The following is a 20,644-nucleotide window of genomic DNA, read 5'->3' as shown; positions in this document are numbered from 1 at the left end:
AGTGTTATGCCGTATTATTGTGGAAGTTCGTGGGTCCCTCAGCCAATTCCCGTTATGGGGTAGTTCCGTGCGTGGGCTGTCTCCCGTGCTCCGGCTCCTGGGTCGTTAAGCCTACTTTTCTTCCAGGGTGTTCCGCAGTCTGGATTTTACTCCATCGCTAAACTGTGGGGTGGACCTCCATGTTATGCCTCTGTTAGTCGCAGAGGCTGTAGAGTGTGGAGGTACGCCGTGCCGGTCCCAGGTTCTGGTGCCATATGAGGTACATGTTTGTTGGGCTTGCTTGACGCTCCAGCTCCTGTGTTTTTGGGAGCAAGCGACGGCACCCATGCCATGCGGCACCTCCGCCCGCCTCGTTGGTCGCTGGTGTATGCTGCGCTGGGCGGCAGTTTTGGGGATTCGTGGTAGGGGCCCATAACAGCAGCGCCGGGTTACCGGTTGGATCCATGGGGCCACCGCTTTCACCGCTTGTCTGCGGGTTAGGCCCTGGTTGCAGAGTATAGTCCAGAAGCTCTTACAGTGCTGATCAAAAGCCTCCAGGGGCCCTGTTGCTTGCTTGGTGCTTGTGTCTGTTGCTGTGGTTTGCTGCTGGGCTGCCATCTTGGGTGCGGCTCCTCCGCGTTTCAGTTCCCAGAGAGACCGGGATGACCCCCACTGGTCCAAGGGGGGGTGGGGGGGTAGGAGCAGAGTGGGTCTGCTGGACGTGCCAGTCGGCAGGGAAGTCGGCCGCCCGTCCCCCTCCTAGCCGTCTGCAGGCCTCAACGTGTAGCCGCGGTTTACGGTACCGTGGGCTTTTGGGAAAGGTATCTGCCATGTCGTCGTAGTATCCCCGGTTGATTTTAGCCTAGTGTGGCGTCAGTCGCTTGGAGATTTCCGGGGTTTTTCCCCAGAAGGCTAGTCCATCGAGCGGGAGCTCATGCAGCACACGTCCGCTCAGCTCCAAGTTCAAGCTCTGCCCTCCATGCCCCTTATTAATTTTGTAGCAGGCCTCTGCACTTTTCCTGGTTCTGCAATATCCTTATTTTAACCCCTTAATGACACATGACATGTCATGATTCCCTTTTATTCCAGAAGTTTGGTCCTTAAGGGGTTAAACTGGTGCCCAAAATTGCATCACATATTTAAAGGGACACTCCAGGCACCCAGACCACTTCTGCCCATTGGAATGGTCTGGGTGCCAAATTCCATCACCCTTAACCCTGCAACTGTAATTATTGCAGTTTTTTATAAACTGCAATAATTACCTTGCAAAGTTAAGTCCTCCTCTAGTGGCTGTCTATCAGACAGCCACTAGAGGGACTTCCGGCTTCTTAGAATACGAAAAGTGTTTTAAATGATGCTGGACGTCCTAACGCTATGTATGAGGACCTCCAGCGTCACCGGAATCCCCATAGGAAACCATTGAAAACAGGTTTGTTTTCCTGGCACTGTAGAGTCCCTTTAAGGTGGGAGTCTAACCATTGCTTTATAAAGAGGCAAACTTATATTTTGATCACATAAATCATAACCCCTTTTTATACATGAAAACACCTATAATTGTTCACAACGCCTTTTCATTTAATGTTATCATCCTAAACTCAACCCTATTTCATTTGCAATTGGCTTGTGGGTTCCTTATTTTAAAATACATGATTTGCATTAACCTGTATTGAATCTCATCTGCCTGCCCTGTCCCCCAATTTATCCAAATCGCTCTGTAGAGAAATTATATCATGTCCAGACTGTATTACCTTTCTGTCATCTGCAAACACCAACACGTGACTTTCAATGCCCACTTCAATATCGTTTTTAAACAGATTAAAGAGAAGTGGACCCAGGACAGAAACCGGAGGCACCCCATTTACCACTGTTGCCCAATTTGATATTTTTCTATTTAGATCTACTCTCTGAACTCTACATTTAAACCAGTGTTCTATCAAGAACGCAATTTTTAATCTACACCAACTGATTTCAGTTTTGATAGTAATATTATGATTGATATAAGAGTAAAGTATATACAATTTTGAAAGTGTTATAAAAATCCAGAATCTGTCTTTAGTCCTATGTTTATAGTATCAAAATATGTTACCATTTTCATTGCTCATGTTTTTTGTTCCTGAGTGCTTTTGAAGTTTTTTAGGTTTTGGATGGTGTGATTAGCTCGGGTGAAATGGTGTACGACTGGAGTTGCGATATTTATTTCCTTTGTGGTTAAAGACTGAATGTCTATGTAGGTTCATCCTTAGATGTAACTTGCGTGAGGTTTCCCCAGTGTAGCATCCTTTGTGGCATGCTGTGCATTGCAGCATGTACACCACATTTGCAGATGTGCATGAATCCTTGATGTTGTTTGTATGTTTTGAGATTAAGCTTGGTTATGCTACTGGTACATATATGCTGATACCGTTTGCAGAGAGTGTTTGTTACACGATTCAGTACCGTTTAGTGTGCCTTTTTCTTGTGTCAGTCTCTCACAGAAAAGATTGTGCCCTAGATTGGGTGGTTGTTTGAATTCCAATATTGGGGTGGTGGAGGGGAAGGGGGGTGGAATTATTCCTTTAGGTGTTGGATCCCCTGAAAGCAGTGTTTCTAGAGCTTTTATCGGTTTGTAGAAATCTTTAATAGCACAGGGTTATAAGTTACTACAAAAAGGGCCCTTGTTGTGGCTTTCTTCTGTATTATTGCAGCTCTGCACGTTATGTTTGCAGTACGATTATATTTAAAAAATAATAAATAAATCACACTTGTTTTGTAGCCTTTTTGTTTTCATGAGTCACAAGTCAACATGTATTGAGGTATATCACTTTCATCACAATCAGGATAAATCACAAGGTGCCTGATGGCTTGGCAATAAATGATGGCATTTTGTGTGATTTGGATCAATGCTGGAGCTGTGAGGTTAGTTGCACCTGTATTATATATAAAATGGAGGCTGGTGAAGTTTCAAGATGGTGGCCAGAAGTCTGACTTGACCCTTCGATTGCTGTGACCCAATGGCAGACCTACACAGGCCAATACACAGGAATCGATTTTAGTCCACAGATAATCTGACAGACTAATTCAAAGCCAATAGGTGATGTCAACAACACCACTAAGCATACTAAGCATAACTGAGAGATGTATTCCTAAAAAAGTAGGGCAATTTAATATCATGCTCCATATTTTTACATGGTTATTTGCTTAGCCTCTCCTCTCTTTCTGGCCACAATAGTGATGGAAAAGTTGTTTCAAGGGGACTAACACCTGGACTGTGGCATACCGGAGGGGAATCCATGGCAAAACTCCCATGGAAAATTACATAGTTGATGCAGAGTCTGGTTTTAATCCATAAAGGGCATAAATCATCTAACATTCCTAAATTGTTTGGAATAACGTGCTTTAAAACATCAGGTATGATGTTGTATCGATCAGGTGACAGACCAAACTCCCCGTTTAACGCACCACAAACAACTGCAAACAGTCCATTTGCACAACCGCAAACTCCCCATTTGCACAAGGTTGGATACCAAGCTAGCCATGTCCCGTTCCTTGTCCTCAATGATGTCATTGAAGGTCTCTTCCTCCACCCAGCCACGTACAACACCAAGGGTCCCCGAAAGGTGACAACAAGACCCCTGTATTTTTTTGTTTTTTTAAATGTACACTACTGTTACACCAGATATGAGTTGCACTGGTGTGACACTGTGCCCTGGCAGGCCCTGAAACGCACACGTGTGAAGGAAACTGACTGCTATTATTTCACAGTCAAATTTCTAGTTTTTTTTTTTTTTTATGTACACTACTGTTACAACAGATATGAGTTGCACTGGTGTGACACTGTGCCCTGGCAGGCCCTGAAACGCACACGTGTGAAGGAAACTGACTGCTATTATATTACAGTCAAAAAAGTTTTTTGTTTTTTTTTAAATGCAAGCTATTGTGACACCAGATATGAGTGGTGGAACTGGGACCACCTTAAAAATATTGGATATCGCTAAAAATCATGATCACTATATACTTTCTCTACAAACCTCTAAAACGAACCAAACTACTCATCCATCCGCTATACCACTTTATCCCACCTAGAACTAGTGCCCAGTTAAAATACTTGACTCTGGGGTCGCAACTCCCGGAGCTCCAGCTCTAACTCACCCTAACAAAGCTTTTATGGTGGAACACAAAGCTCAAAGACCCCTCAAACCTTGCCTACAACCGGCTGACAAGTTATGGGCCGCAAAACGAAAAAGGCAAAACCGGACAGAAGCTCCCAAGGGAGAGACATCAGAGACATGCTGCGGAACTTGCAGCAGGCCGCGTGGTCCTCCTACTCCTCGGAGGACTTCACACCAGACCTCCTGGAGGGACCACCTTATGGGACCATGCCAGACCGTAAATGGCACCACAGAGGGCCAGGGACCCGGTCACTGCAGACCAAATTAAAAAGATGCTGGCGGATCTCCGCAAAGACCTAGCAACTGATATGGCTGGATATAAAGAGGCCATAGCAGGGGCCACATCTAAAATCTCCCAGCTGAAGGCCCACTCTACCACCCAAGACACCAGGATATCTGAGGTGGAAAAGCAAGTGGCAGACTTGGCACGGCAGCAACTAGCTACATCAGACAGGCTAGACGCTATGGAGGATCAGAGGCGGCGGTACAATCTGAAAGTCAGGGGGATACCTGACTCGGTCGACATCGCCGACTTACCCCACTTTATGCGGCGCTTCACCGGAGGTTTGCTCCCACCAAAGCAAGCAAAATCCCTGAAGCTGGATGGTATGTTCCGGTTAACTAAACCGGCCAGAGCGCCGGCAACAGCGACGGCAGACCTCATCCTCAGATTCCAAACGCTCTCAGACAAGGCCGCACTCCTAACGGCTCTGCGAGGTAAAACTCCCATTCCATTCGAGGGATCCTCCATTACAGTTTTCCCAGACCTCACCAGGAGCACGCAGGAAATCGCTGCAGCCTCTCTTGCAACACCTTTGAGCCAAAGATATCCCCTATAGATGGGGTACACCACGAGTTGTCATGTTTACACAAAACGGGACTACCCATAGAGCACAGGGATATAAGGAGCTGGAAGCACACCTACAATCAACGGGCATCTGGCAGGCCTCACCGCCGAGTGGAACGGGACTGTCCCAGCTGAACCCGGCCACCATTCGGGAATTTACCCCGAGAGGGCAACGAGGAGTCTCATCAAATGGCTCACTCACCTGAGAGAGCAGAAGCTGAACCACCCAAGGGGACTTGTGTGTTCCACTATTTCTAAAACAACATGCCTACCACAGTTAGAGAATGTTTTCGTTTTAAATGCATTGCTGTTCTCCTTTATTTACGTTTCTTTTCCTTATTTTATTCTTCATTTCCTTTTCTATTGCGCAACTGGTACTACATTTGCAAAGCCTAATAGCCTTCTAGGCGATCAACCAAGCTGTACCATAAGCGAGAAATTTGCACACACATAGAGAGGACGCACTGACACTTGTTAACTGGCGTCCTGCATACCGCACGGTCGAGTAACCACCGCCGCTTACAAACTACTACTAACCTCCCCCCCCCCTCCTTCTGGGGAACCAACTCTAAAATGCCATATACATAGTCTAGAAGAAGGAGGTATAACTTCACTGTAGGTACCATCAAGCTGAATCCCCATTCTTACCACACCCACAAGGGGCTTCACAATTGAGCTCACCTAACTTTGGCTTGTATAATGTACTCAAAATATAAAATGTGCTATGTTTTTTGAATGCCATCTACTGTTTACTATTGTTGACTGCTGCGTTAGCAATTGCTGTTGGGGCATTGCTTGCCTACTTGTACTCTAAATGCACAACTAAATAAAGAATTTAAAAAAAAAAATACTTGACTCTTACTTACCCACACTCAGTCATGCCACACACATTTCACCACTACTCTCACTGAATCCCTCTGACTACGGCTAAATTCATCTTCTACATCAGAACACTACTCCTAAGATTGGGTTGTATCCATGTCTCGGGTCTTTCATTTACAATAGGGGCAGCTTCAGTCTCCTTCAACACTGACACTCCAGTGCATATTATTAAAAGATTGGGCAGATGGAAATCCTCAGTCTACAACCCGATATATTCCTCATCCCGAGAAAGAAATGAGGAAAGGTTTTAAAAGTGTGGCTTTGTAAATTTGATGCAATAAGTGTGTTTTTCTTTAATACATTTTCACCCTCTTTGCATGAACCCGATTTACATATATTACTAATATGTTTCTGAACATATATTATTATATAATTCACTCACTCACTCACTCACTCACTCTCTGGGCCGGCCTAAGACATCATGCTGCCTAGGTCCAACGATAAATGACTATGGGGGGTAATGTATAATAAACACAGGTTACTGGCTATGGGGGGGATAATGTATAATAAACAGAGGTTACTGGCTATGGGAGGGATAATGTATAATAAACACAGGTTACTGGCTATGGGAGGGATAATGTATAATAAACACAGGTTACTGGCTATGGGGAGGATAATGTATAATAAACACAGGTTACTGGCTATGGGGGAGATAAGGTATAATAAACACAGGTTACTGGCTATGGGGGGATAATGTATAATAAACACAGGTTACTGGCTATGGGAGGGATAATGTATAATAAACACAGGTTACTGGCTATGGGAGGGATAATGTATAATAAACACAGGTTACTGGCTATGGGGGAGATAATGTATAAAAGCACATGTTACTGGCTATGGGGGGGATAATGTATAATAAACACAGGTTACTGGCTATGGGAGGATAATGTATAATAAACACAGGTTACTGGCTATGGGGGGATAATGTATAATAAACCCAGGTTACTGGCTATGGGGGGATAATGTATAATAAACACAGGTTACTGGCTATGGGGGGATAATGTATAATAAACACAGGTTACTGGCTATGGGGGATAATGTATAATAGACAAAGGTTACTGGCTATGGGGAGGATAATGTATAATAAACACAGGTTACTGGCTATGGGGGAGATAAGGTATAATAAACACAGGTTACTGGCTATGGGGGGATAATGTATAATAAACACAGGTTACTGGCTATGGGAGGGATAATGTATAATAAACACAGGTTACTGGCTATGGGAGGGATAATGTATAATAAACACAGGTTACTGGCTATGGGGGAGATAATGTATAAAAGCACATGTTACTGGCTATGGGGGGGATAATGTATAATAAACACAGGTTACTGGCTATGGGAGGATAATGTATAATAAACACAGGTTACTGGCTATGGGGGGATAATGTATAATAAACCCAGGTTACTGGCTATGGGGGGATAATGTATAATAAACACAGGTTACTGGCTATGGGGGGATAATGTATAATAAACACAGGTTACTGGCTATGGGGGATAATGTATAATAGACAAAGGTTACTGGCTATGGAGGATAATGTATAATAAACACAAACACCAAAAAATAATAATAATAATACAAAAAAATAAAAATAAAAATGAATGCAGCTTCAGAATTAATCTAAATTGTATGCTGTCTAGGACGTGAGAGGGTCTGGGGGGGAGGGTCTGCTGCTGATTGGCTGGAATGTGTCTGCTGACTGTGAGGTACATGGTCAAAGTTTACTCAATGATGATGAATAGGAGGCGGCCGTGGCGAACGCGAACACGCTATATTCGCCAGGAACTATTCGCCAGCGAACCATTCGGGACATCACTAATTATATTTATTAATCCAGCACATAAGAAATAGCATGTAAATGTTACAAATATTCCCTGCCACTATCCCAAGGTATGTATTCAAACTATATTTGAACAGTCTGATAGTTACCTGACTCCTCCGAGCTCCATTCTGGTCTCCTCAATAAAGCTGGTTAAAGTTGAAGTCCTCATTCTGCATTAACTACATCAATTTTATACAAATGTTCACTTTATCTATTGGCTGAGATCATGTGCTTTTAAATCCCTCCCCCCCCCCCAAAATAAAACGTATTCTGATTTTATATACAGAAAGTGTTAACAGCCTATGTTTACATAATAAAAATCCTAAAATTAAAAATGTAACAACAGAAAAAATACTCTACAAGTATAATACTTACATACATACCTATAAAATATGTGTGATTCCACTGTATAATTATTTCATCTTTGCTTGAGATTAAAATTACTTTTAACCCTTTAAGGACAGTAGGTGTAAACAAGGATAAACGGTTTTATTTTTTTCATAACTTGCAAACTTTAGATTAAAAAAAGGGGTAGGAAATTTTTTTTTCTAAATGTTCTCAATTTAAGAGAGTAACCCCCTTAGCATTTATTGCGGTCATCAATCAGTTAATAGGTTAATGTGTGCATGACATATGAGCCATTATCAAACAATGATTCTGAAAGCTGTGTTTTTACTGTTTATTGTTGCAATGTTTAGTCTTTTTTTTTTTTTTTAACTATCTTTTTTTTTCTTTTCTTTATTGTTTCAGGGACATTAACCCTCAGCAATGCTGCCCACTTTTCCTTGAGAAGTGTGATGTGTTTTGCAATGTTTGAGAGGCAAAGGTTTCGGATGTCACACTGTTGCTGGGAGGTTCTTTATGTTTTCTAACAATATAAACCAGTGATGTCATCACAGGAGGAAGTGCTGTCCATATTGACCATATAAGGAAAAGGGGGAAAAAAAACTTCACAATTCAAAAGGGTGGAACTTTTGTTTAAAATTAACTAGTAGCAACTGGCCGACTGTTTACCTGCATTAGCAGACACCCCCTTCACCTAAAGATTAGTGATATTTGCAACCCAAACATAAATACAACAATAAATCCACTGGAAGCTGTATATCCAGTTTTAACGTTATAATCAGAAGCCTGAATTTAATCACAAACAGATTTTATTTATATCGCCGAAACTGCCTATAGAATTTACTGCCACACCCTGCAAGGGTATTTTAGTGTAAATCATTTTCTGTTATTAACCCTTCATTTGCAATGACCAACACATTGACCAAGAATTGCCAGATCTTAAAGGGACACTATAGTCACCAGAACAACTACAGCTCATTGTAGTTGTTCTGGTGAGTATAGACAGTACCTGCAGGCATTTTCAGGCAAACGCTGTCTTTTCAGATAAAATGCAGTGTTTACATTAAAGCCTAGTTATTACTCCACTAAGCCACTCCTCAGATGGCTGCTAGAGGTGCTTCCTGGAAGCCTCTGAACTTTCCTCATAGAGATGCATTGATTCCATGCATCTTTATGAGGAGATGCTGATTGGCCTGGCCGGTGTTTGGCCCCACCTCCTTGGCGATCTCAGTGAACCCAATGCATTGGATTGGCTGAGCACATCAATTCTGATGTCAGCGAAAAAGGTGGATCGTTACCAGGGCCAACAGCAGCGGACCCACCAAGTGCTGGAGAAAAGGTAACTTTTAACCCTTTCTAAGGGGGCTTTCAAATGGTGGCTTTAACACTATAGGGTATATCTATTTTTTTGTTCCTGACCCTATAGGGCTCCTTTAAATGCTATCTCGGACATCGATTACAGGGTTATTCACTAAGGTGAGAATTCAAAGGTAATTTCAAATTTAAGGTCAAAATAGTCATATTTGAAAGTCGACTCAACTTTCAGTGTGGCTACTCTGGCCTTAAAGGGACACTGTAGGTACTTTAACCACTTTAGTTTAACTGGTCCTAGCAGCATACCACTGGACACCAGGGAAAAGATCTATATAAAATTAAAATGTGTTTAAAACAATATGAGTGTTTGTATATGAGTGTGTGTGTATATGAATTTGAATACGTATAATAACTTGAGCATATAAATGTTTGTACCTTACCTGTCCCTGGGCAAGACCAGAAATATATATCTGCCTACCCCAAATCCTCATAGATTGTAAGCTCATTTAAGCAGGACCTTTAAATATCTAACTAACAATGATAAGTGAGTATATGCAAGTGTGTATTGCTAGGGGATTTGCAGAGAGACAAAAAAAGCATGGCGATAAAACAAAATTCTACATTCTAAAACTTCTATTGGGGGAGGGGTGTCAGTTAACCAAGGTACACCTCTGGTGGGTTTTGACAAAAGCTGCTTAGAATGGGGAAGTGGCACCATATCCACTGCAGATCACTGCTTGAAGTGTTCCTTTAAGGTGGATGACTCCAGACAGTTCAACAGAGTCCTCTGTAATGTTATTGGGGCTGTTAAACGTTTGGACCTTATTAACAAATGTTTCAAGGCTTTACATATTAGGAGAGTACCATAATGCACAAAGCTATACATGGATACTCAAAACCAGGCAAAAACATAGATTGAAACATTTACATACTTAGATACAAAACACACACATAAAAGCATACCCATTGGGGTTTATTCACTTAAAGGACCACTATAGGCACCCAGACCAATTCAGCTCAATGAAGTGGTCTGGGTGCCAGGTCCATTAGTTTTAACCCTGCAGCTCTAATCATAGCAGTTTCAGAGAAACTGCTGTTTACACTAGGGTTAATGCAGCCTCTAGTGCAGTGATGGCGAACCTTTTTGAGCCCGAGTGCCCAAACCGCAATACATGCCAACGTTTTCCCTTAAAGTGCCAACACGGCAATTGAGTGTGTGTGTGTGGGGGGGTGCGTGTGTGTGTGTGTGTGTGGGGGGGGGGGTGTGTGGGGGGGTGCGTGTGCGTGTGGGGGTGTGCGTGTGGGGGGGTGCGAGTGTGTGTGGGGTGCGTGTGTGTGTGGGGGGGTGCGTGTGGGGGGGGGTGCTATGTGTGGGGGAGGGTGCGTGTGTGTGGGGGGTGGGTGTTGTATGTGTAAATGAGGGGTGCTGTGTGTGTGTATGAGGGGTGCTGTGTGTGTGTGTGGGGGGTGCTGTGTGTGTGTGTGGGGGGGTGCTGTGTGTGTGTGGGGGGGTGCTGTGTGTGTGTGGGGGGGTGCTGTGTGTGTGGGGGGGTGCTGTGTGTGTGGGGGGGTGCTGTGTGTGTGTGGGGTGCTGTGTGTGTGTGTGGGGGGTGCTGGGTGTGTGTGGGGGGGGTGCTGTGTGTGTGTTTGGGGGGGTGCTGTGTGTGTGTGAGAGGGGTGCTGTGTGTGTGTGTGTGGGACGGGTGCTGTGCTGTGTGTGGGGTAGGGGTGCTGTGCTGTGGGGGGTAAGGGGTACTGTGTGGGGGGTAGGGATACTGAGTGTGGGGGGTAGGGGTGCTGTGGGGGGTAGGGGTACTGTTGTGGGGGAGTAGGGGTACTGCTGGGGGGTAGGAGTTTTTCTGGGGGGTAGGGGTACTTCTGGGGGTAGGGGTGCTGCTGGGGGGGTGGTGCTGGGGGTGGGGTGCTGCTGGGGGGGTGGGGTGCTGCTGGGGGGGTGGGGTGGTGCTTTGGTGGGTAGGGGTGGTGCTGGGGGGTAGGGGTGGTGCTGGGGGGGTAGGGGTGGTGGGTAGGGGTGGTGCTGGGGGGTAGGGTGGTGCTGGGGGGGTAGGGTGCTGCTGGGGGGGTGGGGTGGTGCTGTGGGGGGTGGGGGTGGTGCTGTGGGGGGTAGGGGTGGTGCTGTGGTGGGTAGGGTGCTGCTGGGGGGGTAAGGGTACTTCTGGGGGGTAGGGGTGGTGTGTTAGTATCCCACCCCCCTCCTTCTTACCTTCAATGAAGTGTGGGGGGGGGACACAGCCATCCCTGGTGGTCCGGTGGTGGTAAGTACTGCAGGGGGAGGGATCTGTGTAGCAGCTCCCCCTGTCCTCCCGCGCGATGCTGTGTGGAGCGTTGCCATGGTAACGCTCGGCAACGCTCCACACAGCATCGCGCGGGAGGACAGGGGAGCTGCTACACAGATCCCTCCCCCTGCCTCCCGACCCGGAAGCAGAATAAGCGCCTGCCGTTTCGGGCAGGCAGGCGCCTATTCTGCAGTGATGGCAGACCTGTGGCCGCGTGCCCACAGAGAGGGCTCGGCGTGCCACCTGTGGCACGCGTGCCATAGGTTCGCCATCACTGCTCTAGTGGCTGTCTCATTGACAGCCGCTAGAGGCGCTTCCGCGCTGCTCACTGTGATTTTCACAGTGAGAAGACGCTGCCGTCCATAGGAAAGCATTGAGAAATGCTTTCCTATGGACTGGCTGAATGCGCGCGCCTGCGCATTCGGCGGATGACGTCGGAAGAGGGAGGAGAGTCCCCAGCGCCGAGGGAGCCCGGCACTGGAGAAAGGTAAGTGTTTAACCCCTTCCTTCCCCTTCAGCCCGGCAGGAGGGGGACCCTTAGGGTGGGGGGGACCCAAAGACTAGCGTTTTCCAGGCACTATAGTGGTCCTTTAAGCATGAAGTGTTCAAAATTTAAACCAAATTCAAAATAAATGTTCATATTTTAGGATAAAATAGTTGAACTGAAAACACAGCAGACTTGGATAATTTTTCCAGTTTACTATTTTATTTTAAAATATGAAATTCACTTTGGATTCTCAAAAATCTACGTTTTACTGAATCATTTTAATACCGGATTTACAACTTTATGCTCCCATCTGACAGCCTAACTTTATGTGTTATGAAGATGTCATTATATTATTTTTTTAAAAACATTTTATTGAGTTTCAGTATTTCAAATACCAAGGATATATATTTCTCGAATATTTTAAAAATAAAATAAAAAAATACTTAGTTGCATTTTGCTTTAACTTCAAAGAAATGTAATATTAGTTTAAAAGCACGCTGTGCTAAAGCTTAAAAGTTTAAAATGCAATAAAAGTTTAAGAAAGGGTGTTCTATTCAGAAATAGGTTAGCGACTAATTAAATGGGTGTAAAATATAACTTAGTGGTGTCAGATATCAGGAATCAGTAACCCTGGGATCTCACCTATATATATATAGCTTAAATACTGACATCGGGAAAGGAAGAGACAGCGATTTCATAATGTCTCCTGGAAACACTGTGCTGTTTCTTGGATTTAATGAAATAGAAATAAAATTATTTATTAACATGTTTGATTATCCCTTTACGATTTTTAATAAGAAAGGTGTTTGTAAGATTGTAACATTTGTGCCTTTTTTAAATGGAATTTCCCTAGGATTTCCAATTCACAATTATTTTTGTTTTAAAACTGTAATAAATTCTTCTCTGTTGGTCAGGACTTACCAAAGCTGCCCATGCAGCATTGTGTGAATTTTGCCTATTGTACAGCACTTTAGAATATGTTGGAGCTTCATAAATAATAAAATAAAACCAACAATAATATGCACCAGATGTGAAATCAATAAAGTAATCACGACGGGGTCCTAGAGGATCTGAACATTGGTAACACACAGGTGCGTGTGGCATTTGTTTATTTATTTTCTTTTTATAATGTGCAAATATAATGTCAAAATGCAGCTACTTGCCTCATTTCATTCAGTGTCCTCCCCTATCAAGCATACTTCCTAAGTAGAGTTGAGCGGACACCTGGATGTTCGGGTCCGGCGAGTTCGGCCAAACTTTGAAAAAAAGTCCGGGTTCGGGCTCGAACTTGACCCCGAACATGACCCCGAATCCAAACCCCATTGAAGTCAATGGGGACCCGAACTTTTGGCCACAAAAGTGGCTTTAAAAAACTCCTGGAAAGGGCTAGAGGGCTGCAAAAGGAAGTAAAATGTGGATAGGGAAATCACTTCAAAATAACATGAAATAAGCAGCCGCTTAGTAGATAACTCCCTAATTCACACGGTATTAGGGAGCTATCTACCAAAAGGCTGAAAGACCTAAATTGGTCACCTAAATTGGTCTTTCAGCCACATTTACTAATACTAAGTAAAGATTACTTAGTAGTAGTAAATTCAACCTCTATTTGCTATACCGCGAGTAGGGGCGTGTCTAGTAAAGTGGCTGCTCACTGTATAAAAAAAAATCTATTGCCCCCACCCCTGTGCGATGGGTGGGGGCCCTAAATAACAATAAAGGGGGGGGACACCTAATGTCCTCCCCCCAGCCCCCACCCCTGAGCGGTGGGTGGGGGCCATAAATAAAAATTGGGGAGGAGGACCTAATGTCCTCCCCCCTGCCCCCACTCCTGAGCGGTGGGTGGGGGCCATAAATAAAAATTGGGGGGACCTAATGTCCTCTCCCCTGGTCCCCACCCCTGTGCGGTGGATGGGGGCCCTAAATAACAAAAGGGGTGGACCTAATGTCCTCCCCCCTGGCCCCCACCCCTGAGCGGTGGGTGGGGGCCATAAATAAAAATCCCCCTCCCCCAGGTGACTAGGGGTCCCCAAACCCCTAGTCACGCCCCTCCCCCCCCAAAAAAAACTAACCCCTGCCTACCCCCCTCATCCTAAAAATAATGAGGGGGTCCCTTGTCTAAATACATGTAAAAAAAAAATAGACTTACCAATATGCCTTCTTTCTTCTAAAATCTTATTTTCTCACCCCTAAAAAGGACCAAATAAAAATCCATAATAACCGACGCACTTAAAAAAAAAAAAAAAAACACGAGCGCAAAAATAAAAAATCCATCTTCACCAAAGGAGGGCTCCGCGCAGGCTGAGCTCTGCAGGGCGGGGCAAGGCTTATCCAATCAGAGTGCTCTGACAAGTAAATGAAGAGACTGACAGGTAAGTCTCTACATGTACCTGTCACAGCACTCCGGTTGGCTTGAAATCCACCAATCAGGTGCTCTGTGTCATTTTACACAGCATGGGAAAGTTCTTTGGAATTTTCCCACGCTGTGTAAAATGGCACAGAGCACTCTGATTGGTGGATTAAGTAACCAATCAGAGTGCTCTGTGTCATTTTACACAGCATGGGAAAATTCCAAAGAACAGCTGCTCACTGTTTAATAGACATGCCCCTACTCGCTGTATAGTGTGATTTGGCATAATTTACTAATACTAAGGGACCAGCTTCTAGAGAGGCTGGGTCACTTGCTGCACTGGCCAATCACAGCCATTCCATTAGTAGGCATGGCTGTGATGGCTTCTAAGGGCACACGAGTCAAATGTTTGTTGATTGGCTGCCCTGCAGCCTTTCAAAATGCGTCATTAAATCGCCGAACTCCGAACTCCAACCCGAACATACAGTGATATGTCCGTGTTCGGGTCCAGGGTCCAAAAAAACTAATGTTCGGTACGCTCAACTCTATTCCTAAGCAATATAACCAGTATGTAGGTGCCAGGCTATACCACTGGGAATGAACATGGCCCGGCAGGCGAAAACGCTAACATTTCTGTGGGCCTGGAGTTAAAGTTAATTGTTGTCTGTCCAGCACACAGTATCTTCAATGCCACAACATTACTTTCTCTAAGTAACATGCGCTTAGGATGCACAATTTGCACATAGAATGTGTAGCTGTGAGGTCATATGGCTCTAAATCGTGCTGATGGAGAGGGAAGACTGCTTCCCAGTGCATGGCTTTTCTTCTCCTCCCACATCTAGAAACCAGTGATAGACTGGATTCTTTCCTCCTCAGCCCCTGACATATGTGAACCACAGGGAAGAAGAGGGTCCATAATTAAAAATAATTATTTGTGTCTGTGTGTTTTTTGTGATTGTCTGTAAGAGTGTGTTCACATGAATAATTACCTACACAAATTTACAGTGATCAACCATAACATTAAAACCATCTGCCTAATATCTCGAAGGTGCCCCTCGTGCTCTGCAAAACAGCTATGATGTGTTGAGGCATGGACTTCACAAGACCTCTGAATGTGTCCTGTGGTATCTGGCATCAAGACATTAGCAGCAGATTCTCTAAGTCCTGCAAGTTGTGAGGTTGGGCCTGAATGGATCGGATTTGTTGTTCCAGCGCATCCCACAGATGCACAGTCGGATTGAGATTTGAGTAATTTGGAGGCCAAGGCAACACCCTGAACTCTTTATCATGGGGGGGGGCGGAGCCAACGGCGCACCGAGGCAGTCGCCATTTCCGAACGCTCAGCACGGCTGGCGCAAAAGCTCCCAAAAAAGGGCACACCCGCAACCCATCGACCTGAACCAACGACGGGCACAGCTTCCAGGCACCCTGCTGAACACGCAGATGCCTTTTTTCCAGTCATCGGGCACGAAACGCCGGAGCAAGGGGCCTATCGCACACGCGACCAATACCTCACCAGGGAGCTGACAATGTGGCTGGAACAAAGCCCGCAGTTAATAGAGGCAGACTCCCACGCAACTGCAGATATGGGACGGAGGTCCAACAAGCCGACCGCAAGTACCCCCACACCTAACAGGGACATCGGCAGCATGCTGCAGCACCCTCCACCCGCACAGGCCCAGGCTCCCACGGCAACCTCACCTAAGAGGTCTGACGATGAGGACTCAGTATACAGCACAGCTGAGACCACTGCAGGCACCTCGAATGCACAAGCCACTAATGGAATAACCCCAGCGACAAAACTGGACATCCAGACCATGTTAATGGGACTCCAAAGTAACCTGCAAATAATGTGGCAAGCTGACCTGAAAGGGCTGGCAGCAGAAGTACAGACGGTGTCGGCCCGAACACAGGCCATGGTACAAGAAGTGAAAGACCTGAGCCAAGCCCTGAACTCACTGAAAGACACGGTTGCCCAGCTGCAAACAACACAAGCTTCTGTCGCCAGGCAAGTAAACATCCTTGACGATAGGGGTAGGAGGAAAAATTTAAAGATCAGGGGGGTCCAGGAGTCAGTACCATTGGAAGAATTACCCCATTTTGTAAGACGCTTGGTGGCCTCACTCATTCCCAACAAGCAGGCAAAGCATTTTACGTTTGACGGCGTATATCGCATTGCTAAACCCCAAAAGGCACCCAAGTCGGCCTCACGTGACATAATCCTACGATGCCAAACCGTAACAGATAAAATAGCCCTAATAACAGCCATAAAAGGGAAAACGCCATATGACTTTGAAACTCATAAAATCACGTTCTTTCAGGACTTATGCAGAGACACACTAGCATGGCGCAAGAGTATGCAGTCCATAACCACCACCCTGCGAACAGCGGGTTTGATGTACAGATGGGCAACCCCCAGAACGCTGTGGGTGACCAAAGGCGAACAACACTATAAAATCACAAACGAGGAAGAAGGACCGGCCTTGCTGAACACACTGGGACTTTCCAACAACGGTATCGGGGAGGACAACCCGCACCCAGAACCCGTTCCCTGAAACCTGGACTGTTCAAACAAAGACCTCCAGTTCTTATTATTGTTCTTTAAGTTTTATATGCTTTAGGCTCCTGTCTAACGTACTATACCAAGTTATGTATAACCTGTTTACAATCAGATCCTTAACTCTTACAACGTCAGGTCGTACTTGACCCTGTGCCTTTAACCCCTTAAGGACCATACTTCTGGAATAAAATGGAATCATGACGTGTCACACACGTCATGTGTCCTTAAGGGGTTAAGGCAACACGGCGGCAGACTGCCCCTAAACCTCCCCCCCCCCCTAATGTCTCAGGGTTAAGAGGCGTAGCAACCGCTGGAACACATGCTGACCTGAATGGCCCAATCTTTCACTCACATAAACCTCCACTACAATCTTCGAGAAGCCTGTCTCAACACGGCTCGGGCACAAATACCTTGGGTTATAGACCATCCACACATAGACGATACTCAAACCCCTAGTCCCTACCCTAGTATACACGCTTATGCAACAACACGACTAAAAGGGGCAGGAGGTTTCACAGCGCAACCCCCATACCAGAACCATCTCACCATCGATGCAACACCCTAATTTCACACTAGATATGACACACATAGTCAACACTGGTATTGGTGACCACATCGTGACTACTTAGCCATATATAAAAAAATGTGCACAACTAATCTTAGCCCCAACGGCAGAATGCGTTGATTGTTGAAACATTATGTACGATTGCTGTTGTGGCATACTCAAAGTCTGTATTATTGAACCGGCACTGAAAAATAAATAATAAAAAAAAAAAAAAAACCTCTTTATCATGTTCCTCCTTGATTTAGACAAAGAAAATAAAAAAAAAAAGAAGAAAGGAGCCTTAACTGACTGGGACCTCTGTGGGGGATAACCCCTGTTTAAAGTAGAATAGAAAAAAGGAAAAATTGGAGGTAGCAGTGCTAAATAATTAAAAAAACAGGGAATCACTTAGATGGTATGCTGGATACTTTAATGTATAAGATAAAACGTCACTTTTAATCTAATAACTAAAAAAAAAACTTTCATATGGGGGCAATTGAAGATACACACTGTCACACAAACACTAAATAAATAAAATAAATAAAAGTGAATAACATAAAATCTAAATTATGTGAATTGTAATGTCCAGAAATCGTCTAGTAACAGGATTTGTCAATACTATCTAACGTTTTATACTGACAGGTACAGCTGGAATACAATTCTAGGTGCAAGTACTTCAATGTAACTAGAGTGGACAAAAATGAACCACTAAGAACAGGGCTATAGTGTGGTAGTTTAATAATAGACCACGTTGTTTACATGTTTAGTGTGTGAAATACACATTGTTCCAAGCAAAAAGATTTTTGAAAAAACGAGGAACCACATTCTACAGATTTATGACTGATATCGGTCTGCTAAATTCACAGCAGACTATAAAGTTTCGGTAGAATAACCTAAATTCCTGACCGTTTGATGTCCCCATAAATTGCCAGATTATTTACTGACATTAATCAGCCATGGTGTTAGTGCACCGGCTTGCCAATATTTAACTTTAAGCAGTCTGTAACAACTATCTCACAAAGTGACTGTGTAACAAATACAGCTAGTGGATGTAGGATAAAAGTATCCAATTGATAGTAGCAAAGTCCGCTTGTGAATACATCTGAAAATATACCTATCGGTGTGCAGCTGTCCAGTCTTAGGTAAAAGTGTGGATAGTTGCAGACTATAAAGCTGTTAGACTTAAAGCGGCAATGTCATGCCGAATCCGTCTTTTTTTAACCCGCCTCCACTACATTCAATTGACCCCCTAGTCACCCCGAAATACCCCTAAGCCCCCCAGATTACCTCTTTTTTAATCTTCATTTTCTGCCCCATCTATATTCAGGGCGCCGCCATCTTTGTGTGGGTAGGTGAAGTCCCTGTGGGACACGTCATCTGCCCACACTAGATAGCGCTGAGATTCCCGCACATGCCCAGTGAAACACCTGGACATGCGAACGGGAATTTCATCTATTCATTCATTCATCAGACAGACAAATGAATGAATAGAAAAAATCAGACGAACAAACTGACACTGTTTATCAGTGTTCGTTTGCTCGTTCGGTTTATTACAAGGAGGGAGCTACCGGCGTGCAGCTCCCTCCTTGTAATATGTACAGATAGAAGCGGCAGGGAGCAGTGCTCCCCACCACTTCATAAGCCCCCCAGGTCCCCCTTTAACTCTATGGGGGTCAATATGACCCCCATAATAGCACAAGGGAGATTAAAATCTCCCGAATGCCCCTACGCGCTATGTGGCTGCTCACTGTAAAAAAAAAATACATAAATTACAATAAGGGGGGGCGGACCTATTGTCCTCCCCCCCTCCCCCACCCTGAGTGGCAGGTGGGGGCCATGAAGATAATGAGGGGGGGACACCTTCTGTCCTCCCCCCCAGGCCCCCACCCCTGAGCGGCGGGTGGGGGCCATGAAGATAATGAGGGGGGGACCTACTGTCCTCCCCCCCAGGCCCCCACCCCTGGGCGGTGGGTGGGGGCCCTAAATAAAGAGAGGGGGGACCTAGTGTCCTCCCCCTGGCCCCCACTCCTGAGTTCCCCCCCTCTCTTTATTTAGGGCCCCCACCCACCACTCAGGGGTGGGGGCCAGTGGGGGAGGACAGTAGGCCCCCCCCCTTATTGTTTTTTAGGGCCCCCACCCGCCGCTCAGGGGTGGGGGCCCTAAAAAACAATAAGGGGGACCTACTGTCCTCCCCCACTGGCCCCCACCCCTGATTGGTGGGTGGGGGCCCTAAATAAAGAGAGGGGGGGAACCTACTGTCCTCCCCCTGGCCCCCACCCCTGAGCGGTGGGTGGGGGCCCTAGATAAGAATGGTGTTTGGGGGACCTACCGTCCTCCCCCACGGCCCCCACCCCTGAGCGGTGGGTGGGGGCCCTAAAAAAACAATAAGGGTGGGGACCTACTGTCCTCCCCCCCTGGCCCCCACCCCTGAGCGGTGGGTGGGGGCCCTAAATAAAGAGAGGGGCGGGGGACCTACTGTCCTCCCCCCGGCCCCCAACCCTGAGCGGTGGGTGGGGGACCTAGATAAGAATGGTGGGGGGGGACCTACCGTCCTCCCCCCAGCCCCCACCCCTGAGTGGGGGGTGGGTCGCCCTAAAAAACAAAAAGCGCAAAAAAAAAACTGACAAAAAAAGAAAAAACCCGAGCGCAAAAAAATAATCCATCTTCACCCATAGAGGGCTCCGCACAGACTGACCTACGCAGGGCGGGGGAAGGCTTATAAAGCCTTGCCCTGCCGTGCAATTAGGCTAATAACACTCTGATTGGTGGGTTTAAGCCAATCAGAGTGCTCTGTGTCATTTTACACAGCGTGGGAAAGTTCTTTGGAATTTTCCTACGCTGTGTAAAATGACACAGAGCACTGTGATTAGATGGCTTGAAAACCATCCAATCACAGTGCTCTGTGTCACTTTACACAGCGTGGGAAAGTTCTTTGGAATTTTCCCACGCTGTGTAAAATGACACAGAGCACTGTGATTGGATGGCTTGAAATCCATCCAATCACAGTGCTCTATGTCATTTTACACAGCGTGGGAAAATTCCAAAGAACTTTCCCACGCTGTGTAAAATGACAC

At 45.6% G+C, this 20,644-nt stretch overlaps 1 non-coding gene across 1 annotated transcript; it reads right to left on the bottom strand.

Annotated features, from left to right (window-relative positions):
- Positions 1-19,676: 19,676 nt before the first annotated feature.
- On the bottom strand, positions 19,677-19,821 carry LOC134570030 (small Cajal body-specific RNA 11). The gene has a single exon (XR_010084683.1). It is a non-coding gene; the product is annotated as a small Cajal body-specific RNA 11 (non-coding RNA).
- Between the last annotated feature and the right edge of the window lie 823 nt (positions 19,822-20,644).

The sequence above is a fragment of the Pelobates fuscus genome, chromosome 7 (genome assembly GCF_036172605.1).
Source record: "Pelobates fuscus isolate aPelFus1 chromosome 7, aPelFus1.pri, whole genome shotgun sequence".
In the NCBI taxonomy this organism is placed as follows: domain Eukaryota; kingdom Metazoa; phylum Chordata; class Amphibia; order Anura; family Pelobatidae; genus Pelobates; species Pelobates fuscus.
The sequence above is the reverse complement of the archived record's forward strand: the minus strand, read 5'-3'. Positions and strand labels throughout refer to the sequence as shown.